The sequence below is a fragment of the Dendrobates tinctorius genome, unplaced genomic scaffold (genome assembly GCF_039654945.1).
Source record: "Dendrobates tinctorius isolate UK_male_01 unplaced genomic scaffold, ASM3965494v1 ptg000086l, whole genome shotgun sequence".
NCBI lineage: Eukaryota > Metazoa > Chordata > Amphibia > Anura > Dendrobatidae > Dendrobates > Dendrobates tinctorius.
In genome coordinates this window covers 17,089,353-17,116,504 of record NW_027361754.1, presented here as the reverse complement: position 1 = coordinate 17,116,504, position 27,152 = coordinate 17,089,353, and the positions used below count along the sequence as shown (strand labels likewise).

Here is a 27,152-nt window from a genome sequence, read left to right as displayed (position 1 = left end):
GCCAGAGGTCAGAGGAGAATGGGCATACTGGTTCGAGCTGATAGAAAGGCAACAGTGACTCAAATTGCCACCCGTTACAACCAAGGTAGGCAGAAGAGCATCTCTGAACGCACAGTGCGTCGAACTTTGAGGCAGATGGGCTACAGCAGCAGAAAACCACACTGGGTACCACTCCTCTCAGCTAAGAACAGGCATCTGATGGCTACTTTCAGCAGGATAATGCGCCATGTCATAAAGCTCGAATCATCTCAGATTGGTTTCTTGAACATGACAATGAGTTCACTGTACTCAAATGGCCTCCTCAGTCACCAGATCTCAATCCAATAGAGCATCTTTGGGATGTGGTGGAACTGGAGATTCGCATCAGGGATGTGCAGCCGACAAATCTGCGCCAACTGTGTGATGCCATCATGTCAATATGGTCCAAAATCTCTGAGGAATGCTTCCAGCACCTTGTTGAATCTCTGCCACGAAGAATTGAGGCAGTTCTGAAGGCAAAAGGGGGTCCAACCCGTTACTAGCATGGTGTACCTAATAAAGTGGCCAGTGAGTGTATATACAAGGATAATCGCAAAATGAATTAAATCACAGAGAAAACAAGCGATCAGAAAAATCCAAATAACTACATATGTATGAAACATATAAAAGTTTATTCAGGAAACAGGGCAGGAAGTGGAGTCATAGATTGACCATGGCAGCGTGCAAGCAACCAAATGGGGTAAGCATGGAGTGGAAAAACCTAATAGGAACATCAATACAAGGCATGTAACTAGATGACATAATTGAAAACAAAAAAATTTTTTGCAAGTTCCTAAAGGAATAAAGAGTGTGACAAAACAGGACAAATACATAAATGCAAATAATGAGCAAATGTCCAATGACAAACTTAATACCTGTTTTAGTAGTATATAGCAGTCCACTCCAGCATAACCCCCCCAATGCACGTTTCGGCAGATGGCCTTTCTCAAGGGGTACAAGGGAAGGAGGAAGTAGGGGATATTTAAGACAGAGTCAACCAATCAATCCAAAGGTCATACCCATGTGATCAATCACCAATGGTGCGAGTGTATCAAGGTTCCACCCACCCATAACATCCATTGTCATGGCTACAAACCGCCAATCCACTAAAGCAGACTCTTCATATGGGTGTTAATAAACAGGCTATCTGAAATAAGAAGCCAGCAAGTAGATAGACACCTCCAAGTTAGGACTCTTTTAATAAAAATCGCTACTGACTTAAGTGAAAACTACCGTTCATGTATTTAACAACGTGTCATGATCTATGTGTCGTCCAATAAAGATGACATCATCATTGGTGGAGTCACGTGAGTCACCTTAACTCACTATTTGCACCCAATGCGGTGCAAGTGACGATAACAGCAGCACTGGTCACATGACCATAATCGCGCTGCCAGGGCTCCTCCCCTATTGACATCACCACGCCGATGCGTCCACCAATAATGACGCGAGCGTTGCCCCGACAACCAAAACAATGGGCAGCGGCGGCAGCGGCGGCGTCATCGTTGTAACTGCCCACAATGAGGAGGAGTCAAAGAGCCCTACCTAACTACAACAGCCATGACGACACGTCCTCCCATAATGACGCAGGCGTCACCCCGGCAACCAAGACAGCGGGCGACGGCGGCATCAATGTGACGTCACCGAAACGACTGGCCACAATGAGAGATGCCGAAAGGCGTCCGATGTGAAGGAGACAGCGGCGCACATGCGTACAGGGAGAGCGTCCGTCAATGGCACAAGGGTGTAGCAGACATAGTCCTAAAAGGGCAGTGTGGAAAATACATAAATTAGTAGCCTGCAAAGATAATCCTGCCTAAAGATGAAAAAAAATTTTAAAATAAAAAAGGTCAATTAAAGCCAATAGCATGGCAATAGCCAAACACCATATAATGTCAAATTTAACTAACAAAGGAGGTATTAGAACATGGACCAAAAACATGAAAAATATATAAATGTATATAGTAAAGATAACACTGCATAATATGGATCAGTCAAGAAAACAAAAACAAAACATATATATATTTTAATTTCATAGCAAAAACAGTCCTGCAGTCATTATCTTCATATTTTGCCATGCCAACGAAGAGGTCCAAACACCCAGGAAGATGAGACAATGGAGATATTCAGCCGGAGGAACACCGATACACAAGTACGGTTATGGAAAACTCTGAAAAAGTAAAAACAAAAATTACACCAAAAACTTTAAAAACAATAGGGTATGCCACAAGCTACCCATGGTCAGAAAAAAAGTAAATGTAGCCAAACCACCATAAATTAATATATATATATACGTTTAAATAAAAGGAGCAAAACTAATAGCCTCGTTCAATCCCTTCGGATGTACTGTATCCAACAACCATATCCATCTTGTTTCACGTTGCAAAAGTCTCCGAGTTAGATTGCCACCACGGACACCCGGATTAATACCATCAATCCCACGAATCCGTAGTAGTGACCCGTCGCAACCGTGTTTGAGTTTAAAATGTCGAGGTATTGTCCTGAGTGTGGCCAGGTCCTCATGGCCAGCTGCCGCCTGTATACCCAACACGTGCTCCCGGACACGTGTCTTCAATTGCCGCGTAGTCATACCAATATAAATCAGATTACATGGACATAACGCAAAATAGATAACATACCGTGAGGTACATGATATACGATTGCGAATGTTGAATGTCCGAGTCTCTGAGGAATTGAAGAACGTGTCCGTTCGCTCGACGTTGGGACAAGCTACACAGCGGCCACAAGGAGCACAGCCACACCCAGGACGGACCAAGCTGAGAAAATTCTGCTTAGGTTCAGGTTGATAATGACTATGGACGAGATAATCCTTAAGATTTCTTGATCGACGAATAGTGACACTTGGTTTTGATGAAATAAATTGGTTAAGAATAGGGTCTGTCTGAAGAATGGGCCAAGCTTTTTGAAGACAGCCTCTCATTCTTGCAAATTGGGCATGATAGTTTGTAATAAATCTGATCTTATTGTCAGTTTTAATTTCCCTCTTTTTATAAAGTAATGACTGACATGTGGACCATCTTGCATGGTTGAAGGCTCTCTTGATAGATCTCCTACTGTAGCCTCTCTCAAGGAACCTCTCCGATAGGTCCTGGGCTTGAACCAAAAAATCCTGATCATTAGAGCAGATCCTGCGTAATCGCAGGAACTGCCCTAAAGGAATAGAATTAATCAAAGGTTTAGGGTGAGCAGAAGAGGCATGAAGTAACACATTAGAGGAGGTTTCCTTCCTAAATATTCCTGTCTGCAGTGTGTTATCAGAGTCTCTCCAGACATTAACATCCAAGAAACTCACCCTGGTCAAATCATGTTGGTATGTGATATGAATATTCATATTGTTCGAGTTAATTCCCTCCATAAATGTTGATAACTGAAGCTCATTCCCCTGCCAGACCAGAAAAATATCGTCGATGTACTTCACCCAAAGGGGGATGCGGTCCATCGACTGACGCTGGTCAGACAGGGGGAGGTCCCTCTCCCACAGCCCCAGGAACAGGTTGGCATATGAAGGGGCAAAAGATGCCCCCATTGCTGTCCCCTGGAGCTGTAGGTAGAAGGACCCCATGAACGTAAAGAAATTATGAGTAAGGGAAAACTCGAGCAATTCAATGACCAGGGAGATAATTTCTGCACGTAAGTTTGACATGTTTAGGAAATAGCGGGTGGCAGCCAACCCATCGGTGTGCCTTATGCTGGTGTAGAGGGACTCAATGTCACCCGTCACCAGCATGTTGTCACTCCCAATATGTAAGCCATCAACTCTCCTAAGGAATTCTCCGGTATCAAGTAAAAAGGAGGGCAGACTTTCAACAAGGGGCTGTAATTTAGAGTCAATCCAACGGTTGACTCGTTCTAAATAATTAGCCGAGCCGGAAATAATTGGACAACCGGGGGGGGCCTCGAGACACTTGTGTATTTTGGGTAATAAATAAAATGTTGCAATGGCAGGTTCCTGTACCTGCATGGCAAGGGCCAGTTCCTTAGTGATAGCACCATTTTGTACAGCTGCATTAAGGATTTTATTCAGCTGTAACACAAATGATGCAAGGGGGTTAAATGTCAAACGCTTATAGCATGTCTTGTTGTTTAATTGTCTAAATGCCTCCTTCTCATAAAGGGACTTAGGCCATATTACCACGTTGCCCCCTTTATCGGCTGGCTTAAGCACAATATCAGGGAGCCCCCTCAGGACGTCCAATCTAGTGCGTTCCTCTCGGCTAAGATTGTCCCTGCCTACACCCCCAGGAATATTCATGAAGTCCTTTGTAACAACCTGAACAAAGAGGTCAATAGCTGCACATGTCGCTAGTGGAGGGAATTTTTTAGATTTCGTTCTGATAGATTGAGGAATCTTACCTCCCACTCCAGTTGTATGTTCAATGGAAAGATCCTCAAGATCCTGCAGGGCTACTTGCTCCTCTTCTGTAGGAAAAAGATTTTGCAAATCAGGGTTGAAAAAATGTCTCTTGAAGATCAGAGATCTAGCAAAAAGATGTAAATCTTTTATAGCCACAAATGCATTAAAATGAGACTTTGGAGAAAAAGTGAGTCCCCTACTCAACAGTGAAAGGTCAGAATCAGTTAGAGTGTGAGAGCTCAGATTAATTACCTTATTGTTGTTATTAGTACGTTCATATATACTACATGCATGCAACATACATACAACATATATACTACATGCTTGCAACATGCATACTACATATATACTACATGCATGCAACATACATATATACTACAAGCAACATGCATACTACATATATACCACATGCATGCAACATGCATACTACATATATACCACATATACTACATGCATGCAACATACATATATACTACATATATACTACATGCAACATACATACTACATGCATGCAACATACATACTACATATATACTACATGCATGCAACATGCATACTACATATATACCACATGCATGCAACATATATACTACATGCATGCAACATGCATACTACATATATACTACATGCATGCAACATACATATATACTACATGCAACATGCATACTACATATATACTGCATGCAACATACATACATACTACATATATACCACATGCATGCAACATACATACTACATATATACCACATATATACTACATGCATGCAACATACATATATATTACATATATACTACATGCAACATACATACTACATATATAATGCATGCATGCAACATACATACTACATGCATGCAACATGCATACTGCATATATACCACATATATACTACATGCAACATACATAATACATATATACCACATGTATGTAACATGCATGCTACATATATACTACATGCATGCAACATACATATATATACTACATGCAACATGCATACTACATATATACCACATGCATGCAACATACATATATACAACATATATACTACATGCAACATACATGCTACTTATATACTACATGCATGCAAAATACATACATACAACATATACTAAATGCATGCAACATGCATACTACATATATACTAAATGCATGCAACATACATATCTACTACATGCAACATGCATACTACATATATACTACATGCATGCAACATACATACTACATATATACCAGATGCATGCTACATGCATACTACATATATACTACATGCATGCAACATACATATATACTACATGCAACATACATATTACATATATACTACATGCATGCAACATACATACAACATATATACTACATGCATGCAACATACATACAACATATATACTACATGCATGCAACATGCATACTACATATATACTACATGCATGCAACATACATATATATTACATGCAACATGCATACTACATATATACTACATGCATGCAACATACATACATACTACACATATTCCACATGCATGCAACATGCATACTACATATATACCACATATATACTACATGCATGCAACATATATACTACATGCATGCAACATACATACAACATGCATGCAACATACATACAACATGCATGCAACATACATACAACATATATACTACATGCATGCAACATGCATACTACATATATATTACATGCATGCAACATACATATATACTACACGCAACATGCATACTACATATATATACTACATGCATGCAACATACATACTACATATATTCCACATGCATGCAACACGCAAACTACATATATACCACATATATACTACATGCATACTACATATATACTACATACATGCAACATACATATATACAACATATATGCTACATGCCACACACATACTACATATATACTACATGCATGCAACATAAATACATATAATATATATACTACATGCATGCAACATGCATACTACATATATAATACATGAATGCAACATGCATATATACTACATGCAACATGCATACTACATATATAACACATATATACTACATGCATGCAACATACATACAACATATATACTACATGCATGCAACATGCACACTACATATATACTCCATGCATGCAACATACATATATACTCCATGCAACATGCATACTACATATATACTACATGCATGCAACATACATACTACATATATACCACATGCATGCAACATGCAAACTACATATTTACTACATATATACCACATGCATGCAACATACATATATACTACATATATACTACATGCAACATACATACTACATACATACTACATGCATGCAACATACATACTACATAATACATACAGTCATGGCCAAAAGTATTGACACCCCTGCAATTCTGTCAGATAATATTCAGTTTCATCCTGAAAATGATTGCAAACACAAATTCTTTGGTATTATTATCTCCATTTAATTTGTCTTAAATGAAAAAACACAAAAAGAATTGTCCTAAAGCCAAATTGGATATAATTCCACAACAAACATAAAAAAGAGGGTGGACAAAAGTATTGGCACTGTTTGAAAAATCATGTGATACTTTTCTAATTTGTGTAATTAACAGCACCTGTAACTTACCTGTGGCACCTAACAGGTGTTGGCAATAACTAAATCACACTTGCAGCCAGTTGACATGGATTAAAGTTGACTCAACCTCTGTCCTGTGTCCTTGTGTGTACCACATTGAGCATGGAGAAAAGAAAGAAGACCAAAGAACTGTCTGAGGACTTGAGAAACCAAATTGTGAGGAAGCATGAGCAATCTCAAGGCGACACGTCCATCTCCAAAGACCAGAATGTTCCTGTGTCTACCGTGTGCAGTGTCATCAAGAATTTAAAGCCCATGGCACTGTGGCTAACCTCCCTAGATGTGGACGGAAAAGAAAAATTGACAAGAGATTTCAACGCAAGATTGTGCGGATGTTGGATAAAGAACCTCAACTAACATCCAAACAAGTTCAAGCTGCCCTGCAGTCCGAGGGTACAACAGTGTCAACCCGTACTATCCGTCGGTGTCTGAATGAAAAGGGACTGTATGGTAGGAGACCCAGGAAGACCCCACTTCTTACCCCGAGACATAAAAAAGCCAGGCTGGAGTTTGCCAAAACTTACCTGAAAAAGCCTAAAATGTTTTGGAAGAATGTTCTCCGGTCAGATGAGACAAAAGTAGAGCTTTTTGGGCAAAGGCATCAACATAGAGTTTACAGGAGAAAAAAAGAGGCATTCAAAGAAAAGAACACGGTCCCTACAGTCAAACATGGCGGAGGTTCCCTGATGTTTTGGGATTGCTTTGCTGCCTCTGACACTGGACTGCTTGACCGTGTGCATGGCATTATGAAGTCTGAAGACTACCAACAAATTTTGCAGCTTAATGTAGGGCCCACTGTGAGAAAGCTGGGTCTCCCTCAGAGGTCACGGGACTTCCAGCAGGACAATGATCCAAAACACACTTCAAAAAGTACTATAAAATGGTTTGAGAGAAAGCACTGGAGACTTCTAAGGTGGCCAGCCATGAGTCCAGACCTGAATCCCATAGAACACCTGTGGAGAGATCTAAAAATGGCAGTTTGGAGAAGGCACCCTTCAAATATCAGGGACCTGGAGCAGTCTGCCAAAAAAGAATGGTCTAAAATTCCAGCAGAGCATTGTAAGAAACTCATTGATGGTTACCGGAAGCGGTTGGTCGCAGTTATTTTGTCTAAAGGTTGTGCAACCAAGTATTAGGCTGAGGGTGCCAATACTTTTGTCTGGACCATGTTGGGAGTTTTGTGTGAAATGATCAATGTTTTGCTTTTTGCTTCATTCTCTTTTGTGTTTTTTCATTTAAGACAAATTAAATGAAGATAATAATACCAAAGAATTTGTGTTTGCAATCATTTTCAGGAAGAAACTGAGTATTATCTGACAGAATTGCAGGAGTGTCAATACTTTTGGTCATGACTGTATGTACCGCATGCATGCATGCAACATGCATACTACATATATACCACATATATACTACATGCATGCAACATAAATACAACATACAGTATATACTACATGCATGCAACATACATACAACATATATACTACATGCATGCAACATGCATACTACATGTATAATACATGAATGCAACATGCATATACTGTATACTACATGCAACATGCATACTACATATATACTACATGCATGCAACATACATACTACATATATACCACATGCATGCAACATGCATACTACATATATACCACATATATACTACATGCATCCAACATACAACATATATACTACATGCATGCAACATGCACACTACATATATACTACATGCATGCAACATACACATATACTCCATGCAACATGCATACTACATATATACTACATGCATAAAACATACATACTACATATATACCACATGCATGCAACATGCAAACTACATATATACTACATATATACCACATGCATGCAACATACATATATACTACATATATACTACATGAAACATACATACTACATATATATGCATGCAACATACATACTACATGCATACTACATATACACTCACTGGCCACTTTATTAGGTACACCATGCTAGTAACGGGTTGGACCCCCTTTTGCCTTCAGAACTGCCTCAATTCTTCGTGGCAGAGATTCAACAAGGTGCTGGAAGCATTCCTCAGAGATTTTGGACCATATTGACATGATGGCATCACACAGTTGGCGCAGATTTGTCGGCTGCACATCCCTGATGCGAATCTCCCGTTCCACCACATCCCAAAGATGCTCTATTGGATTGAGATCTGGTGACTGAGGAGGCCATTTGAGTACAGTGAACTCATTGTCATGTTCAAGAAACCAATCTGAGATGATTCGAGCTTTATGACATGGCGCATTATCCTGCTGAAAGTAGCCATCAGATGCCTGTTCTTAGCTGAGAGGAGTGGTACCCAGTGTGGTCTTCTGCTGCTGTAGCCCATCTGCCTCAAAGTTCGACGCACTGTGCGTTCAGAGATGCTCTTCTGCCTACCTTGGTTGTAACGGGTGGCAATTTGAGTCACTGTTGCCTTTCTATCAGCTCGAACCAGTCTGCCCATTCTCCTCTGACCTCTGGCATCAACAAGGCATTTCCGGCCACAGAACTGCCGCTCACTGGTTTTTTTTTCTTTTTCGGACCATTCTCTGTAAACCCTAGAGATGGTTGTGCGTGAAAATCCCAGTAGATCAGCAGTTTCTGAAATACTCAGACCAGCCCTTCTGGCACCAACAATCATGCCACGTTCAAAGGCACTCAAATCACCTTTCTTCCCCATACTGATGCTCGGTTTGAACTGCAGGAGATTGTCTTGACCATGTCTACATGCCTAAATGCACTGAGTTGCCGCCATGTGATTGGCTGATTAGAAATTAAGTCTTAACACACAGTTGGACAGGTGTACCTAATAAAGTGGCCAGTGAGTGTATACCGCATGCATGCAACATGCATACTACATATATACCACATATATACTACATGCTTGCAACATAAATACAACATATATACTACATGCAACATACATACAACATATATACTACATGCATGCAACATGCATACTACATATATACTACATGCATGCAACATACATATATACTACACGCAACATGCATACTACACATATACTACATGCATGCAACATACATACTACATATATTACACATGCATGCAACACGCAAACTACATATATACCACATATATACTACATGCATACTACATATATACTACATACATGCAACATACATATATACAACATATATGCTACATGCCACACACATACAGCATATATACTACATGCATGCAACATGCACACTACATATATAATACATGAATGCAACATGCATATATACTACATGCAACATGCATACTACATATATACTACATGCATGCAACATACATACTACATTTATGCAACATGCATACTACATATATACCACATATATGCTACATGCATGCAACATACATATATACTACATGCATGCAACATACATATATACTACATGCAACATTCATACTACATATATACTACATGCATGCAACATACATATATACTACATGCAACATACATACTAAATATACTACATGCATGCAACATACATACTACATATATACTACATGCATACTACATATATAACACATGCATGCAACATACATATATACAACATATATACTACATGCATGCAACATGCATACTACATATATACCACATATATACTACATGCATGCAACATACATACAACATATACACTACATGCATGCAACATGCATACTACATATATACCATATATATACTAAATGCATGCAACATACATATATACTGCATATATACTACATGCAACATGCATATTACATATATACTACATGCATGCGACATACATACATATTACATATATACCACATGCATGCAACATGCATACTACATATATACCACATATATACTACATTCATGCAACATACATGCATACAACATATATACTACATGCATGCAACATGCATACTACATATACACAGCATATATACTACATGCATGCAACATACATATATACTACATGCAACATGCATGCTACATATATATGTATATACTACATGCATGCAACATACATACATACTACATATATACCACATGCATGCAACATGCATACTACATATATACCACATATATACTACATGCATGCAGCATACATATATACTACATACAATACATTCATACAATGCATACATATAGACATACAGTACATATAACATAGAGTGCATACCATCACTTGTCACTTTGAATCCCGAAGCCATTGTCATATGTGGAATAAATATTAAAATAACAAACCACCAATATACTTACCCCTGATCCGCAGAAGTCCACGAGTGTCCCACGACGATCTTGCGTTGAGAACAGCAGCATTAGCTGATGCTACCGCTCTCTACGGGCTCCAGGAAACCAGTGTCGGGAGGAAGGTATCCTTCCGCCCTGTATTCCTCCGCCACTGTTAAAAAAAAGTCCCTAGTCTCACTTTATGGCAAAAGCTGCGTGGGAAATTTCTCACACAGCAATGCCATAAAATGAGACTAGGGACTTTTTTTTTACAGTGGCGGAGGAATACAGGGCAGAAGGATACCTACTTCCCGACACTGATTCCCTGGAGCCCGTAGAGAACGGTAGCATCAGCTGATGCAGCTGTTCTCCTCGCAAGATCGTTGTGGGATACTCGTGGACTTCTGCGGATCAGGGGTAAGAATATTGGTGGTTTGTTATTTTAATATTTATTCCATAGATGACAATGGCTTCGGGGATCAAAGTGACAAGTGATGGTGAGTATGTACTCTATGCTATATGTACTGTATGTCTATATGTATGTATTGTATGAATATATTGTATGTAGTATATATGTATGTTGCATGCATGTAGTATATATGTAGTATATATGTAGTATGCATGTTGCATGCATGTGGTATATATGTAGTATGTATGTATGTTGCATGCATGTAGTATATATGTAGTATATATGTAGTATGCATGTTGCATGCATGTGGTATATATGTAGTATGTATGTTGCATGTAGTATATATGTGGTATATATGTATGTTGCATGCATGTAGTATATATGTGGTATATATGTAGTATGCATGTAGTATATATGTAGTATGCATGTTGCATGCATGTAGTATATATGTTGCATGTAGTATATATGTGTGTTGCGTGCATGTTGTATATATGTAGTATGCATGTTGCATGCATGTGGTATATATGCAGTATGCATGTAGTATATATGTGGTATATATGTAGTATGTATGTTGCATGCATGTGGTATATATGTTGTATATATGTAGTATGCATGTTGCATGCATGTAGTATATATGTATGTTGCATGCATGTAGTATATATGTGGTTTATATGTAGTATGCATGTTGCATGCATGTGGTATATATGTAGTATGCATGTAGTATATATGTTGTTTATATATAGTATGCATGTTGCATGCATGTAGTATATATGTAGTATGTATGTATTTTGCATGCATGTAGTATATATGTAGTATGCATGTTGCATGTAGTATATATGTTGTAGATATGTATGTTGCATGCATGTAGTATATATGTGGTATATATGTAGTATGCATGTTGCATGCATGTAGTATATATGTTGTATATATGCATGTTGCATGCATGTGGTATATATGTAGTATATATGTAGTATGTATGTTGCATGTAGTATATATGTAGTATATATGTATGTTACATGCATGTAGTATATATGTAGTATGTATGTTGCATGTAGTATATATCTTGTATATATGCATGTTGCATGCATGTAGTATATATGTTGTATGTATGTTGCATGCATGTAGTATATATGTAGTATGCATGTTGCATGTAGTATATATGTAGTATGTATGTAGCATGTATGTAGTATGTATGTTGCATGTAAGTAGCATGTATGTAGTATGTATGTAGCATGTAGCATGTATGTAGTATGTAATTTTTTTATTTTTAGTACATTCAACACATTAGCCGGAAGATGGGACTACTACTGTCCCATCAATGGCTAATGTGTCAATCACTGTCATGGTAGCAGGCATCGCCCGATGGGACTTGTAGTCCCGTCAGACGATCCTGCACAGACCCCCGCAGCCTGCACAGACCCCAGGACAGTCGATATAGACCACCGGCAGGCCGGCACAGCCCCCTGGCAGGCAGGTACAGACCCCCGCAGCCTGCACAGACCCCCGGACAGTCAGTACAGACCACCGGCAGGCCGCTACAGCCCCCCGCAGCCTGCACAGACCCCCGGACAGTCAGTACAGACCACCGGCAGGCCGGCACAGCCCCCGGCAGCCTGCACAGATCCCCGGACAGTCGGTACAGACCACCGGCAGGCCGGCACAGCCCCCCGGCAGGCCGGTACAGACCCCCGGCAGGCCGCACAGACCCCCGGGCAGCCGGCACAGACCCCCGGAAGGTCCGTACACCCCCCCGAGAGGTTGTACAAGGACAGAAAAGGGTTTTTCTTATTCCGATACGGGAAGTCCCATAGACTTGAATGGGACTTCCAGTATCGGAATTGGCGATACCCGATACTTTTTTCGTATCGGGCCGATACCATCCGATCCGATATTTTAGGGTATCGGATGGTATCGCTCAACACTATCAGCCTCCTGAAACCTCAGATAATAGTTCAGCCTCCTAAAATCTCTAGGGAGCTTCCAATTCTCCCCAATACTATATACACACCATGTACTTTGTCATACACTAGCCAATTTCAGCCTGTTAAATTGAGGTGTAATCTATAGTGGGCCTGAGATAATAGTTCAGTCTCCTAAAATCTCTAGGGAGCTTCCAATTCTCCCCAATACTATATACACACCTTGTACTTTGTCATACACCAGCCAATTTCAGCCTGTTAAATTGAGGTGTTATCTATAGTGGGCCTGAGATAATAGTTCAGCCTCCTAAAATCTCTAGGAAGCTTCCAATTCTCCCCAATACTATATACACACACCTTGTACTGTGTCATACACCAGCCAATTTCAGCCTGTTAAATTGAGGTGTTATCTAGAGTGGGCCTGAGATAATAGTTCTGCCTCCTAAAATCTCTAGGGAGATTCTAATTCTCCTCAATACTATATACACACCTTGTGCCTGGTCATACACCAGCCAATTTCAGCCTGTTAAATTGAGGTGTAATCTATAGTGGGCCTGAGATAATAGTTCAGCCTCCTAATATCTCTAGGGAGTGTCCAATTCTCCCCAATACTATATACACACCTTGTACTTTGTCATACACCAGCCAATTTCAGCCTGTTAAATTGAGGTGTAATCTATAGTGGGCCTAAGATAATAGTTCAGCCTCCTAAAATCTCTAGGGAGATTCCAATTCTCCCCAATACTATATACACACCTTGTACTTTGTCATACACCAGCCAATTTCAGCCTGTTAAATTGAGGTGTAATCTATAGTGGGCCTGAGAAAATAGTTCATCCTCCTAAAATCTGTAGCGAGATTCAAATTCTCCCCAATACTATATACACCTTGTACTTTGTTTTACAGTATCATATAGCTGGTGGTATTTTGGGTACATTTTTCCAAAAATGAGGAAGTATGGTGGAAGAGGTCGTGGAAGTGGGCGGGGGTTGCCAGCTGGTACTGATGGTGGTGGGGGTTGTGGTGCATCTGCTGGTAATGGCAAAAGCACAATAGCACCTAAAGCAGGAGGTGTTGAGCCTGCGTCATCATCTGGCTCCACAAGGCCTCGAAGGCTCCCTTTTCAGGTAGTAGGTAAACCACTTTTAAAGCCCGAGCTTCAGGAACAAGTTTTGGCTTACATTGCTGACACAACCTCCAGCTCTATCGCCTCCTCTTCTGAAGTTTCAAAAAATAAAAGTACTGAGTCGTCAGTGGAGGCTCCTGGTCAGGAATAACACCTTTCCTTGTGTCCTTCACCCCTACCTAAAGTGAAGGATGCGGCAGGCCACACTACTGATTACTCCATGGAGCTCTTTTCACATACCATGCCTAGGTTATCAAGTCAAATCGTGAATTCCCCAGTCCAAGATGAATCGGACATGGAGTGCACTGATGCACAGCCACTGCTAGATTTTTCTACTGGTACATTCACTCAGAGCACTACATTGTCCTCGCAGTGTACTGAGCCAGAATCTGACCCTGATGAAACTCAGGTGCCCCTTCCAGCATACTATACCACCTTACACGGTGACACAGAGGATGGTGCACATGAAATTGAAGAGGAGGTGATAGATGACCCAGTTGTTGACCCAGATTGGCATCCATTGGGGGAAGAGGGTGCCGCTGCCTATAGCTCAGAAGAGGAGGAGGAGTATCCACAGCAGGCATCGACATCGCAACAGCTGTTATCTGGCAGGCCTGTAGCATTCCAAAAGTGGTTTACAAAAACCCAAAGAGTTGCAGGACAGCTTGGCCAGACGTCAAATTAGCACAGCGTGCAAGGCCTCAAAATGTCTTCCATAGTAGGAAGAGTGCAGTGTGGCACTTTTTGGAACAAAATCCTTATGACCAGGCAAAGGTTATCTGTAAGAAGTGCACAAACACCTTTAGCTGAGGGAAAAATCTGAGAAATTTGAATACCAGTTGCATGCTTAGAAATTTAACCACCATGCACTTGCAAGCATGGATGGACTACCAAACCTCACGTACCACATGTGCACCTGTTCCGAAAGAAGGTAGCCAGCAATGCTATATCGCTTCCCCCACTGTAAGCCCACCGGTTAGCACACCACCAGCAGCAAATGTTGAGGTGTCGTCGCAAGGCCAAAGCAGTCAGGGAAGCACAATGTTATTGATACGAAAGACTGAATCTAGGCCTCAGCAAGACCACCAACACCATCATCATCACCAACCCTCTCTCAGTCCGCCATGTCCACCGCTAGTTCCACCATATGCTGCTCTCAAGTCCTGCTCACCCTACCAGAGATTCTCAGTAGGACAAGAAAGTACTCATCCGCGTACACAGTGTTCGAACGCCCACATTGCCAAACTAATCTCATTAGAGATGATGCCCCACCGGTTGGTTGAAAGCGAAGCTTTTCGCCAGCTCATGGCCTACACAGTACCATGCTATGACCTACCCAGTCGGCACTTTTCTCAAAAAGCAATCCCAGCCCTCCACCTGCATGTGAAAGACCGCATTGTCCATGCACTCAAGCAATCAGTGAGTGGAAAGGTGCACCTCACAGCAGATGCATGGTCCAGTAGGCATGGCCAGGGCTGTTACGTGTCGATCACTGCGCACTGGGTTAATGTGGTGGATGCAGGGTCCACAGGGGACAGCGGCGGTGGGACAGTGCTGCCTAGCCCACGGTATAGGAAACAGTTGGCTGTAGGCGTTCAACCCTCCTCCTCCAGAAGCGAAAGCTCATCCACAGAGCACAGTGGCACGAGCTTTCCATCCGCAGCTGCCAGTGCTGCACACGAGGTGTCCCACTATCGAACAGCTAGTGGTAAGCATCAGCAAGCTGTGTTGAAGATGATGTGTTTGGGCGACAACAGACACACCGCGGAGATACTGGCCGACTACTTGCAGCGACAAACTGAGTCATGGCTGGGCAGTCTACATCTTGAGGCAGGCAAGATAGTTAGTGATAACGGACGGAATTTTGTGGCAGCCATAGCCCTTTCAAAACTCAGACACATACCTTGCCTGGCTCACACCTTGAACCTGGTGGTGCAGTGCTTCCTCAATAATTATCCGGAGTTAACAGCCCTGCTCCATAAGGTGCGAAGACTGTGCTCGCACATCCGCCGGTTGCCCGTACACTCCAGTCGTATGCAGAAGCTGCAGCGATTGCTCCACCTTCCCAAGCACCGCCTAATTATCGACGTTGCAACAAGGTGGAACTCCACCCTGTACATGGTTCAGAGGCTGTGCGAACAGAGGCAGGCTGTAATACATTTGTGGGAGGATACACGGGCAGGCTGTTTGAAGGCAGACATGGAGTTGTCTGGTGTGCAGTGGTCGAAGCTGAAAGACCTCTGTAAAGTCCTTCAGTGTTTTGAGGAATGCACACAGCTGGTAAGCACAGACGATGCCATCATAAGCATGAGCATCCCACTAATGCGTCTGCTCATGCAAACTTTGACGCACATTAAGGAGCAGGCGTCTGCAGCCAAGGAGGAAGAGGAGGAGGGAAGCCTTGATGACTGTCAGACATTGTCTGCTCAGGGAACTCTCCAGGACGAGGTGGAGGAAGTAGAGGAAGAGGAGGAGGAGGAGGAGGAGGATGGGGATGACTATTTAGGGGAGGAGGATGCTTCTCAGGGGGTAAGAGAAAATGCTGTCATGGCAAGGTCAGGTACAGGGTTTGTTAGTGACTGGAGGGATGTTGATTTGCCAGAAAGTGCTCCTCCACCCAGCACTCGCAGTGCATCATTGACACCTGAAACATTGGCCCACATATGTGATTATGCCTTGCAGATCCTAAAAAGGGACCCCCGCATTGCCAAAATGATGAATGATGACAACTACTGGTTGGCCAGCATCCTGGATCCACGCTATAAAGGCAAATTCCAAAACATCATGCCACAGGAGAACCTAGAGCTAATATTGGCTAACAAACAAGCAACTCTGGTAAACCGTTTGCTTGAGGCATTCCCAGCACACAGCGGCAGTGATGGTTCTCCGACGAGCCGTAGGGGGCAACATGGAAGTGATGTTCGTAGTGCACACAGCCGAAGTGGCGTTGGACACAGGGGTTTCATGACCATGTTGTGGACTGATTTTTCAAGTACCGCTCACACGACTGGTAATACTGCATCGATGGAAAGTGACAGGAGACAGCAGTTGTCAACTATGGTTACAAAGTACTTCTCCTCCCATATCGATGTTCTCCCTCACAGGTCATTCCCCTTTGACTATTGGGCCTGTAAACTGGACACCTGGCCTGAATTGGCACAATATGCCTTACAGGAGCTTGCTTGCCCTGTTGCTAGTGTGCTATCCAAAAGAGTCTTCAGTGCTGCTGGATCAATCCTGACAGAAAAAAGGACCCGTCTGTCGACCCAAAATGTTGATGATCTAACCTACATTAAAATGAGCCATGCATGGGTTTCAAAGGATTTTGCCTTACCTTCCCCTGCTGACGCGTAGGTTGCACGAAAAATGGATCGCTTTTGTCCTCCTCTTCCTCTGACTTTTCCAATTCCTCCAATTTCAGCTGCTGAATGTCCAACATCAGCATATGCCATTTTTTCAACCTCCCTAACTGGGCTGACTCCCCCCCAGGGCCTGGGTTACCACCTGGTGCACGCACCCGTGCGAGTGCCGTTTCCCTGGACAGGTGGGTGGGCCCACTCTTGGGTGATGACACTGGCACATGGTCCCTCATAGTACAATCAAGCATCTCTGATGGTGGGGGTGCACACATGCCATCAGACACACTGGTGTACTATGAGGGGCCCTGTGCCAGTACCGCCGCCCATGAGTGGGCTCCCCCCTGCTTGGTGAGGTCCCCAGCACTTGCAATACTTACCTCTCCCTGCTCCACCGCTGTGTAGTCTGGGCTGTTAAATCCTTCACTGGGACTGCCAATACAAATTTGGTGAACTGATAGATGATGGTTAAGGCTTAGCTATGCCCTGTCCTGCTGGGCTCTGTCTTCAGATGATCAATGGCTTCCATTTGTTATGGACGTCGACTCACAATGAGATGCAGTGGTGGTTTATCATCAGCTTTCACGGTTTTCCGACTCACAGACGTGTGACATTCCTGCCCACATTTTTAAATGTGTCCTCTCATGCCAATCCAATAGAATCGCCTACGGCCAGTGGCTTCTGTCTTTTGCACATCAAAATTACCTGACGGATCATGATAGGCAGTGAGGACAATGTCTACATCTCTCCCTGTGATCACAATCTGATGGAGATGAGTAACTGTGATGGGATCCACGGTACTGCGATTCAGCAAACCTTTCTTCACAAGAACCGTTTTCGATGTCTCCACAGACAAAGTAATTGAGGGTCAGCATCACCTCTGAGAATACTCCCGGGAGTTTTTCCCGTGTTTAGTAATTCCAAAATTTCTGCAATCACTCAACTTTCCGTCTGTACTTGTATCCATCTCGTTTCCTCTTGCGGAGAGTCTGGACTGTCTTACTGAGACTGAAATATATATGAAGATTGAAAAATACCCTACCAGTGTATACTGGCGTACTCTTTGAATACATTACCCTTTTTCTACTTTTTAGATTCTTGTCTAATCTATACTGAGGCTGTGAGCTTCTTTGCCGGACTACGGAAATATATATGGAGATTTTTAGTGTTTAAACTATTCTATATATACCTGGTATCCAGTGATACTGTACTTTTTCTCAACTTTCTCCAATCTTGTCGAATCCATACTGGGCCTGAGACCGTCTGAGTCTGCCTCCTGATTAGAGATGAGCGGTGTTCGAGTCGACCTGTTCGCCAAGTTCAAATTCGAGCTGTTTTGGGCGGTGTTCGAGCCGTTCGTCAAACTCGAACACTTTGCTTAAAATTCGGCTGTTAGAGGTTCCGTTCGAGAACGGTTCGCTCAGCAAAAGCGTAACTTTATTTTCACATTAATAATGGTTTTAAATAAAAAACACCTATACATGTTTGGTATCTACAAACTTGTAATGACCCTGGAGAATCGTAATGGCATGTCAGCTTTAGCATTTGGTAAACTTGGTAAAAAAAATCCAAAAAACAGTTCTGGAATTGCACTTTTTTTGCAATTTCACCGCACTTGGAATTTTTTTTCCATTTGAGTATGACATGGTAATACCAATGGTGTCGTTCAAAAGTAAAACTCATCCTGCAAAAAACAAGCCCTCACATGGCCATATTGACTGAAAAATAAAAAAGTCATGTCTCTGGAAAGAAAGGGAGGAGCACAAAACTTAGACGCAAAAACAAAAAAGGGCTGCGGCGTGAATGGGATTATCTTACAAATTATATTACAAAAATCATTAAATCTCATTTTTTGGATAAAATTTGCCAACTTAACTTCCCTATTAGCTATTGACAATAGTGTTTCAACTATTGAATAAAATATCTAGCAGTGACTGCCATTGATTTATTTAAGAAAAAAAGCAATGAAAATCATCTATCTTTTTATAGCTTAAAGTAATTTAAAAATGAACAAGAATAAAAAAACTAATAACAAAATTTGGGATTATATAATTATTTAAAAAAAAGTTCCTAATCAAATGTAAAGGTGGTCAGCACCCTTTCTAATTTATATTGCTCAGTTCTCACATGAAAATGGGGAAAACAGGCATGTCAATGGTGCCCATGGCAGTACCCCAATAGTAGTTGACATCAATAACTTTAAAAGCTATAGCAGAGGTCAAAAATGAAGCTAAATTCCTATTTTCCTTAGTAACCTATAACTGATCTAGATATATTCTTGATAAGAAAGGGTTGACAAGATAAAATATATACCGGTAGTTCTAAATTCTAATAGTAAAAGCATTAGAACAATACATCAAATTATAACTCTATACTTTCACAGCATTGTTTGGAATTCATACTTGCATTAAACTGAGTGTGGAAGGTTGGCGCATGACAGTGCAACAGTTGCTGAGGCCACTATTTGACACCCTGCTGAACTGTACACATCCTGATATTTGCAAATGACCAGCTGGGTTTCAGATGATTTAACAAATGTCCTACATTACACAGCTGTATATTTCCACACCTTATGTAATATAATGAGTTGCAGGAACAGGAACTGGAACACTTGTTAACTTAATGCCCCATTACACAAAACGATGTCCCAGCGATCCCACCAATGATCCGACATGGATGGGATCGCTGGGACATCGTTAGGCTGATCGCTGGTGAGCTGTCACATAGACAGCCCCTCCAGCAATCAGGACCAGTGAGCAAGCTGGTTTCCAAGGTAAACAGCGGGTATCTAAGAGCCTTGCAGCTCCTAGATACCCGCTGTTTACATTGGAAACCAGTGTGCAGCATCGCTGATTGTAGCTCTCCCGCTGCCATACGCAGCGATGCGTGCTGGTCAGTGGGAGACCAATGATCAAAAAACGGCTCAGGACGATCCAGCATGATTAGCGATACCCGGCAGGGGGGCCGGTAGCTGATCCATGTCACACACAGCGATATCGCTGGCGAGATCTCCGTGGCATCACAAAATCAGCGATATTGCTGGCGATATCGCTGTGTGTGACAGGGCCTTTAGTATTTGCCTCAGACTTTAAAATTAAAGAAAGAAAAGATAAAAGGCACTCCCTGTGCAACTCCGTTGGCAACAGGTGGAGTTGAAGCGAAAGGTTGGTCGTTCTCTTAAACAAGCTGTGCTCAGCACAACTCCATGGAAGAGTTATATATAATCCTATCTTGACTGCTGTTCTTTTCATTTGTGCTCACATCAGACTGGGAGGACATGAGAAATGAAGGAAAGATTAGTGTGGTGAATTCCGGGCACTGCTGCTGACAATGGTGAAGTCAAGTGCTATGGAAAAACATATCCCATTTTATTGCAACGCGTTTCAGAGACGGTTTTGCTCCTTCCTCAGGCATCTGGTCCTTTTCTTTACATTGTCATATATTCAACCTATTCACTCGACATGCAATGTCTTCCAAGGCCTGGTCATAACCTAAAGTTCTAGGATAGAATAAACAGTCTGGGAAAATTAAAGGCAACTCTGAGGATATGACTGTGTGCAGTAGGTAGAGAGCAGAGGTGGGGGAGTACCAGTAGGAGATGGGTATAAGGTTTTTTTTGGCTAGCTGTCTATGGTTTAACAACTCAGCCATTCTACTGAGTCAGTGCAAAGCGAAATTACAAAAATCTGTATTTGAAAAACAATTAGCTTTTTTTGTGCATTAGAGTAGAATTCAATTCCACTTGAATAAATTCACTCAGCTCTACCCAGCAATCATGTCATCAATATTGAGTATAATAGCTATAAGAGAGTTACCATCCCTTATACAGTACTCGATTGCAGCATCAAAATGATTATATACTGGGATCTAAATTTTCTATGATTTTGGCAGCGGTTACGTGCACACAGAGGTAGTGTCTAAGTGATCACAATAGTATTTTAATCAACTCCATTACATGAGTCCTTTGAATATATTGCAGCAGGAAATTGTTGAAAAAAGTAATAGCTGAGTTGAAGTAGAATGCAAACGCAATCAAGTTAATCACTAAGTAGCTGGATATTCGCACAGCAATATGTAGTCTTGACAATACAATACAGTATCACTTGACTTTGTATAATGTGGTTTTCAGAGACCTTTGGGGACACCTTGGCTGTATGTGGAATTGTACTAACACCATCTGATTGCTTTTATGCAACTGTGGGAACCTTATGAATGCTGACCAATTGGACAATGCCGGAAAAATATGGCCTCATGTCGGTATTGTATGGCACTATTATATAGGCATTGGTTGTTCTCAGGTAACCCATTACTGTAAAGCCCCCATCTCACATAGCGAGATCGCTAGTGAGATCACTGAAGCATCACCGATTTTGTGATGCAACAGTGACCTTGCCAGCGATGTCGCTACATGTGACATGCAGCGGCGACTGCCCCCCCCCGCTGGATATCGCTGATCATGCTCGAATGTCCTGGGCCATTTTTTCATCATCGGTGTCCCTCTGGCCAGTGCACATCTCTGTGTTTGACCCCGATGAGCGACCTCGTTGGCGACGCAGAACTTCGGGACGCAGGCGGGAATCATCAGAAAAGCTGCTGTGTAACAAGGTACCAACGACCGCCGAGGTAGTTATGCAGATCGCCGGCTCATTGCTTCGTCGCTGAAGAGATCTGCCTGTTTGGCAGCTTACTAGCAACCATTTACCAGGTCGTATTGTTGTTGGGATCGCTGGTGCATCACTAAACGAAACGGGACCTTAAGCCTAGCCACACAAAATAGTTGACAGCTTAACGTTTGTTCAGCTGACTGCTGTCTCTAATGACTCTCCCGGTTGATCATTCATGTGTTTGCAATGGAGCAGCCAGGCATAAAACAAACTCCTCTATCAGCAACCTGTTTCCCCTCAAAGCAAAAGGATTTTGTATTGGCATTTCAACCTTAAATGCCATAACTGTTAAATTATGTGTGAGTTTGGAGGCCTCCAATTTTTATAGCCGGTTACCTGATATGACTTTAATAAGCCGACGTACATCTAATGTGCACGGGGGTCTTTAGAGATTCTTCACATGTTTGTTTGTGGGGGGTTTTCAGAATACCTGGAAAAATCCCAAAGAATTTCAAACATTTTTCATAGTTTGCTTTTGTTTACAATTATTTTGGTGACAATTTTTCTTTTGTCCCATTTGTAACATGAGCATATTTCTGCCATTTTTCAAGTAGTACTATGAGCCTATGAAAAAAAATAAATGACAAAAAATGCTTGCTGCATGTTAAAAAAAAATGCCACTGACCCAAAAAAAGGCAACAAGAAGATGACATAAACCAAAACTTAATATGGCTTAAACTAAAAATCTATTAAATACAATTAAAAATTCTAGTAGTATCTGGTTACAGGGTTTTTGTAAAAGAAAAAAACTTCATTAAAACATATCAAAACACTTGAAATAAGAAATATCCTTAAGAAGGTGTAGTCAGCTTACCCGTCTGCAATGCAATCCCCAAGCCTGCCAACGCCCAGCACGGACTGTGGTGAACATCCACATCAATTAGGAGCAAGAAGAAAAAAATTTTTTTGATCCAGCTTCAGACGAGGCGGCTGCAATTTTACAAAGCTTTAGGGTATGTGCACACGCTGCGGATTCCGCTGCGTTTCCGCAGCGTTTTTGGCTGCTGCGGACCCACAGCAATTTTAGCTGCGGTGTACAGTACCATTCAAATGAATGGTTAAAAAGAAACGCTGTGTAGACGTTGTGGAAAAATCTGCGCGGATTTGCTGCGGTTTTGAAACCGCAGAAAGAAGTGACATGTCAATTCTTTCTGCGGAAGCCGCAGCGGGTTCCTATCTCCACCATTGTGGAGATGGTGAATCCGCAGGACCAAACCGCAGTCAAAACCGCAGATAATCCGCAGGTCTTTTGACCTGCGGTTTATCTGCGGTTTTTGCAAAATCCGTGCGGATTAATCCACAGCGTCTGCACACACCCTTATTGGACAGCTTAAAAATATGTTGGTTCTTTAAAAATCTCTTATAGCAAACACCAAGCACACCAGTGAGGAGGATCAACGCGTCTTAACTAAAAAAAAAAAAAGTCTTAGTCATGATCTACCTGCCAATACATTGAAAAACTATATATAGAGTGCACATGACATTGATTGGACAGACAATTAAAAATGCAAAAAAGCATATACAAATTGAGAAAAGAAAAAAACAAAGAATTCTTAATCAAGAATCATCATAGACAACAGTGAATTAGGATAATACATTTCCTTATAAGATATTGCATGAACAGTATTCAGGATAATTTTATTAAATCTTGTCTGGCATTAAGACCATAGGGAGTACAGGTGTCGAGCATAAACATCCAGTATGTTTCACAGTTAAGTAATTTCTGTTGTAAATTACCTCCTCTCGGAGGTTTGTAAACCTTTTCAATTCCACAAAATCTAAAACTACTTAAATTGCCTTTGTGCACATTGTAAAAAAGTCTTGACACAGCTGAGGCGGAGAGGGCTTGAGAATTTACAGCGTTTGATAAATGTCTCCTGATCCGCACCTTCAGCAGACAAGTAGTGCAGCCGACATACTGAACTTTGCATATGGTACATTCTATAAGATACACCACATTCTCAGGGTTGCAATTAATGTAATCATGTATGTAAAATTGCTTTTGATTATATGAAGACAAAAATGTATTTGTTTTATAAACATAATTGCATGTTTTGCAACGGTTAGGCTGAGTGCAGACGGACTTTTTGGCCCTGCGGATTTTTCCGCGCAGAATGGAAGAAATCCGCAGGTCAAATGACCTGCATTTTTCCTCCGGATTTCTTCCATTTTTCATGCGGTTTTCATGCGGTTTTTGTGCGGTTTTCCATCGCGGTTTTCCCCCTGTGGATTTGGTGACAGGGGAGATGAAAAACCGCACAAAAGAAGTAACATGCTGCGGATTTTGTACCGCGGGAAAACCGCGCGGAAAACGCCGAAGCATCTGCACAGCATTTTTTTTTTTCATTGATTTTAAGGCTACTGTACATCACAATGCGGATATGCAATGTTTCTGCGCTGTAAAATCCGCTGCGGAACCGCTGCAAATCTGCATCGTGTGCACACAGCCTTAGCTCCACATCTAAAAATCCTGTGTCGTCAAGCCAAGTAGCTCTATTAGTGTCCCGTGGGGAGCTGAGGAATAAGCTTGGAGACAGGATCGAACCCAGGGTAGGAGCTCGTTTTGCTACAAACTTGATGTCACTGTGCGTTAATATTTGTTTCAATCTGTCGTCTTGTTTCAGCATTGGTAAATGTTTTTTAATGATATCTACAATTTGTCCATATTGCAAGCTATAAGGAGTGCTGAATACTACATTATTATTATTATTCTTTTTATTTTTATGTGAATTATTCTGAATAAATCTACCTTTTTTGGTTGTTAATAAATTTTTACATGCATTATCTAAATTCTATTTAGAATATCCTCTTTGTGAAAGTCGCTCACAAGTTTTTTCTGTTTCTGCCAAAAATGCATCATTTTCAGAACAATTACGTCTTATCCTAATAAGCTCAAGAATTGGCCCTAAGAATAGAATTACTTGAGGTTGGCTTTCTATAGGGAGTAATCTCAACTGTATGTTTGGATACAATACCTCTGAGATTCAGATACAAAAAATTAGTATTTTTTCCTGAAAAGAATAAGTAAATTTCAGATGATATTCATTGTTATTGATATAATAAACAAATTTTTCAGCCTCCTTTTGTGTGCCCCTCCATATCAAGATCAGATCGTCTATGTAACGACCGTACCAAACAATATGTTTGCATATATCATTATCGTCATAAATATGACTTTCTTCCCATTTGAGCATAACACTGTTGACTAAGGAAGGCGAGAATTTCGCGCCCATACTGATGCCTTTCAGCTGTTTGAAAAATCTATTATCAAAACTAAAATAATTATGGTTTAACAAAAAATCCACGGCAGATATCAGAAAAATTTTTATGTCATTACTGTAGGTAGAATATGTATCCAGATAATATGTCAAACTAGATAATGCCACAGAGTGACGGATGTTAACCATGCATATTCCTCCTTCCAGTGGAATTGATCAAAAACTGCAGTTACATATTTGGAATCACGTATATAGCTAGGTGTGTTTTGCACCAAAGGTTGCAGGTAACGGTCCACCCAAGATCCCAATCTTTCCCCTATGGAACCAATACCTGCAACTATTGGTCTCATAGGGGGAGGGAATACATCTTTATGAATTTTAGGAAATGAATGATAGATTGGAGTGACAGGATGATCATTTTTCAAAAATTCTGCCAATCTGTCATCCAAAACATTCATATGAACACCTTCCAACAACAAATTATGAAGCAATGAATTATACTGATCTGTAGGATTAGAACTAAGTTCAAGATAGGTCTCCGTATTTTCCAAATCTAACAAATTCAGTTCTTTGTATAATCCTGCATCCAAAAGCACTATGGTGCCACCTTTGTCTGACTGCCTTGCTATAAGATCTTGATTATTATGCAAGTCTTTAAGTGCTTTTTTCTCCCTTTTAGTTAAATTACAGTAATTATTTTTAGATTCCATATTAAATTTATTAAGGTCAACCAATTCCTGTTCAATTAAATCCTGAAATTGGTCTAAGACCGCTGGTCTGGATTTTAATGGATAAAAAAGTGGATTGCTGACAGAAAAAGAATCATTAAGTGAAATGGGACCCGCACATGATTCTCTTTCTAATGATTTTAAGCTAAGAAGTGCTTTCTGTTCCTGAAATATACAAATATCATCAGTAATAGGAGAATCAAGATTATCTGTACAGGTAACATGTTTAGCAGCATCATCTGTAAGAAAATGACATTTCACTGTCAAATTACGTGCAAATTTATTCAGATCAAGTAGAGTCTTAAATAAATCAAAGTCAGTCATGGGAGAAAAACTAAAGGTACTGTCACACTTAGCGATGTACCAGCGATCCCGACTAGCGATATTACGCGGTCAGGATCGCTGGTGCATCGCTAAGTGGTCGCTAGTGAGCTGCCACACAGGCAGATCTCACCAGCGACATCGCTGGGGTCGGGGGTCGCTACTTACCTGTC

The 27,152-nt window shown here is 41.3% G+C and overlaps 1 long non-coding RNA gene across 1 annotated transcript; it reads right to left on the bottom strand.

The window, feature by feature from the left end:
- Positions 1-631: 631 nt before the first annotated feature.
- LOC141097722 (uncharacterized) lies at positions 632-27,152 on the bottom strand. Its single transcript, XR_012234029.1, has 4 exons — positions 23,527-27,152; positions 23,049-23,142; positions 4,393-4,458; positions 632-2,188 (listed from the first exon to the last, which is right to left on the bottom strand). It is a non-coding gene; the product is annotated as an uncharacterized lncRNA (long non-coding RNA).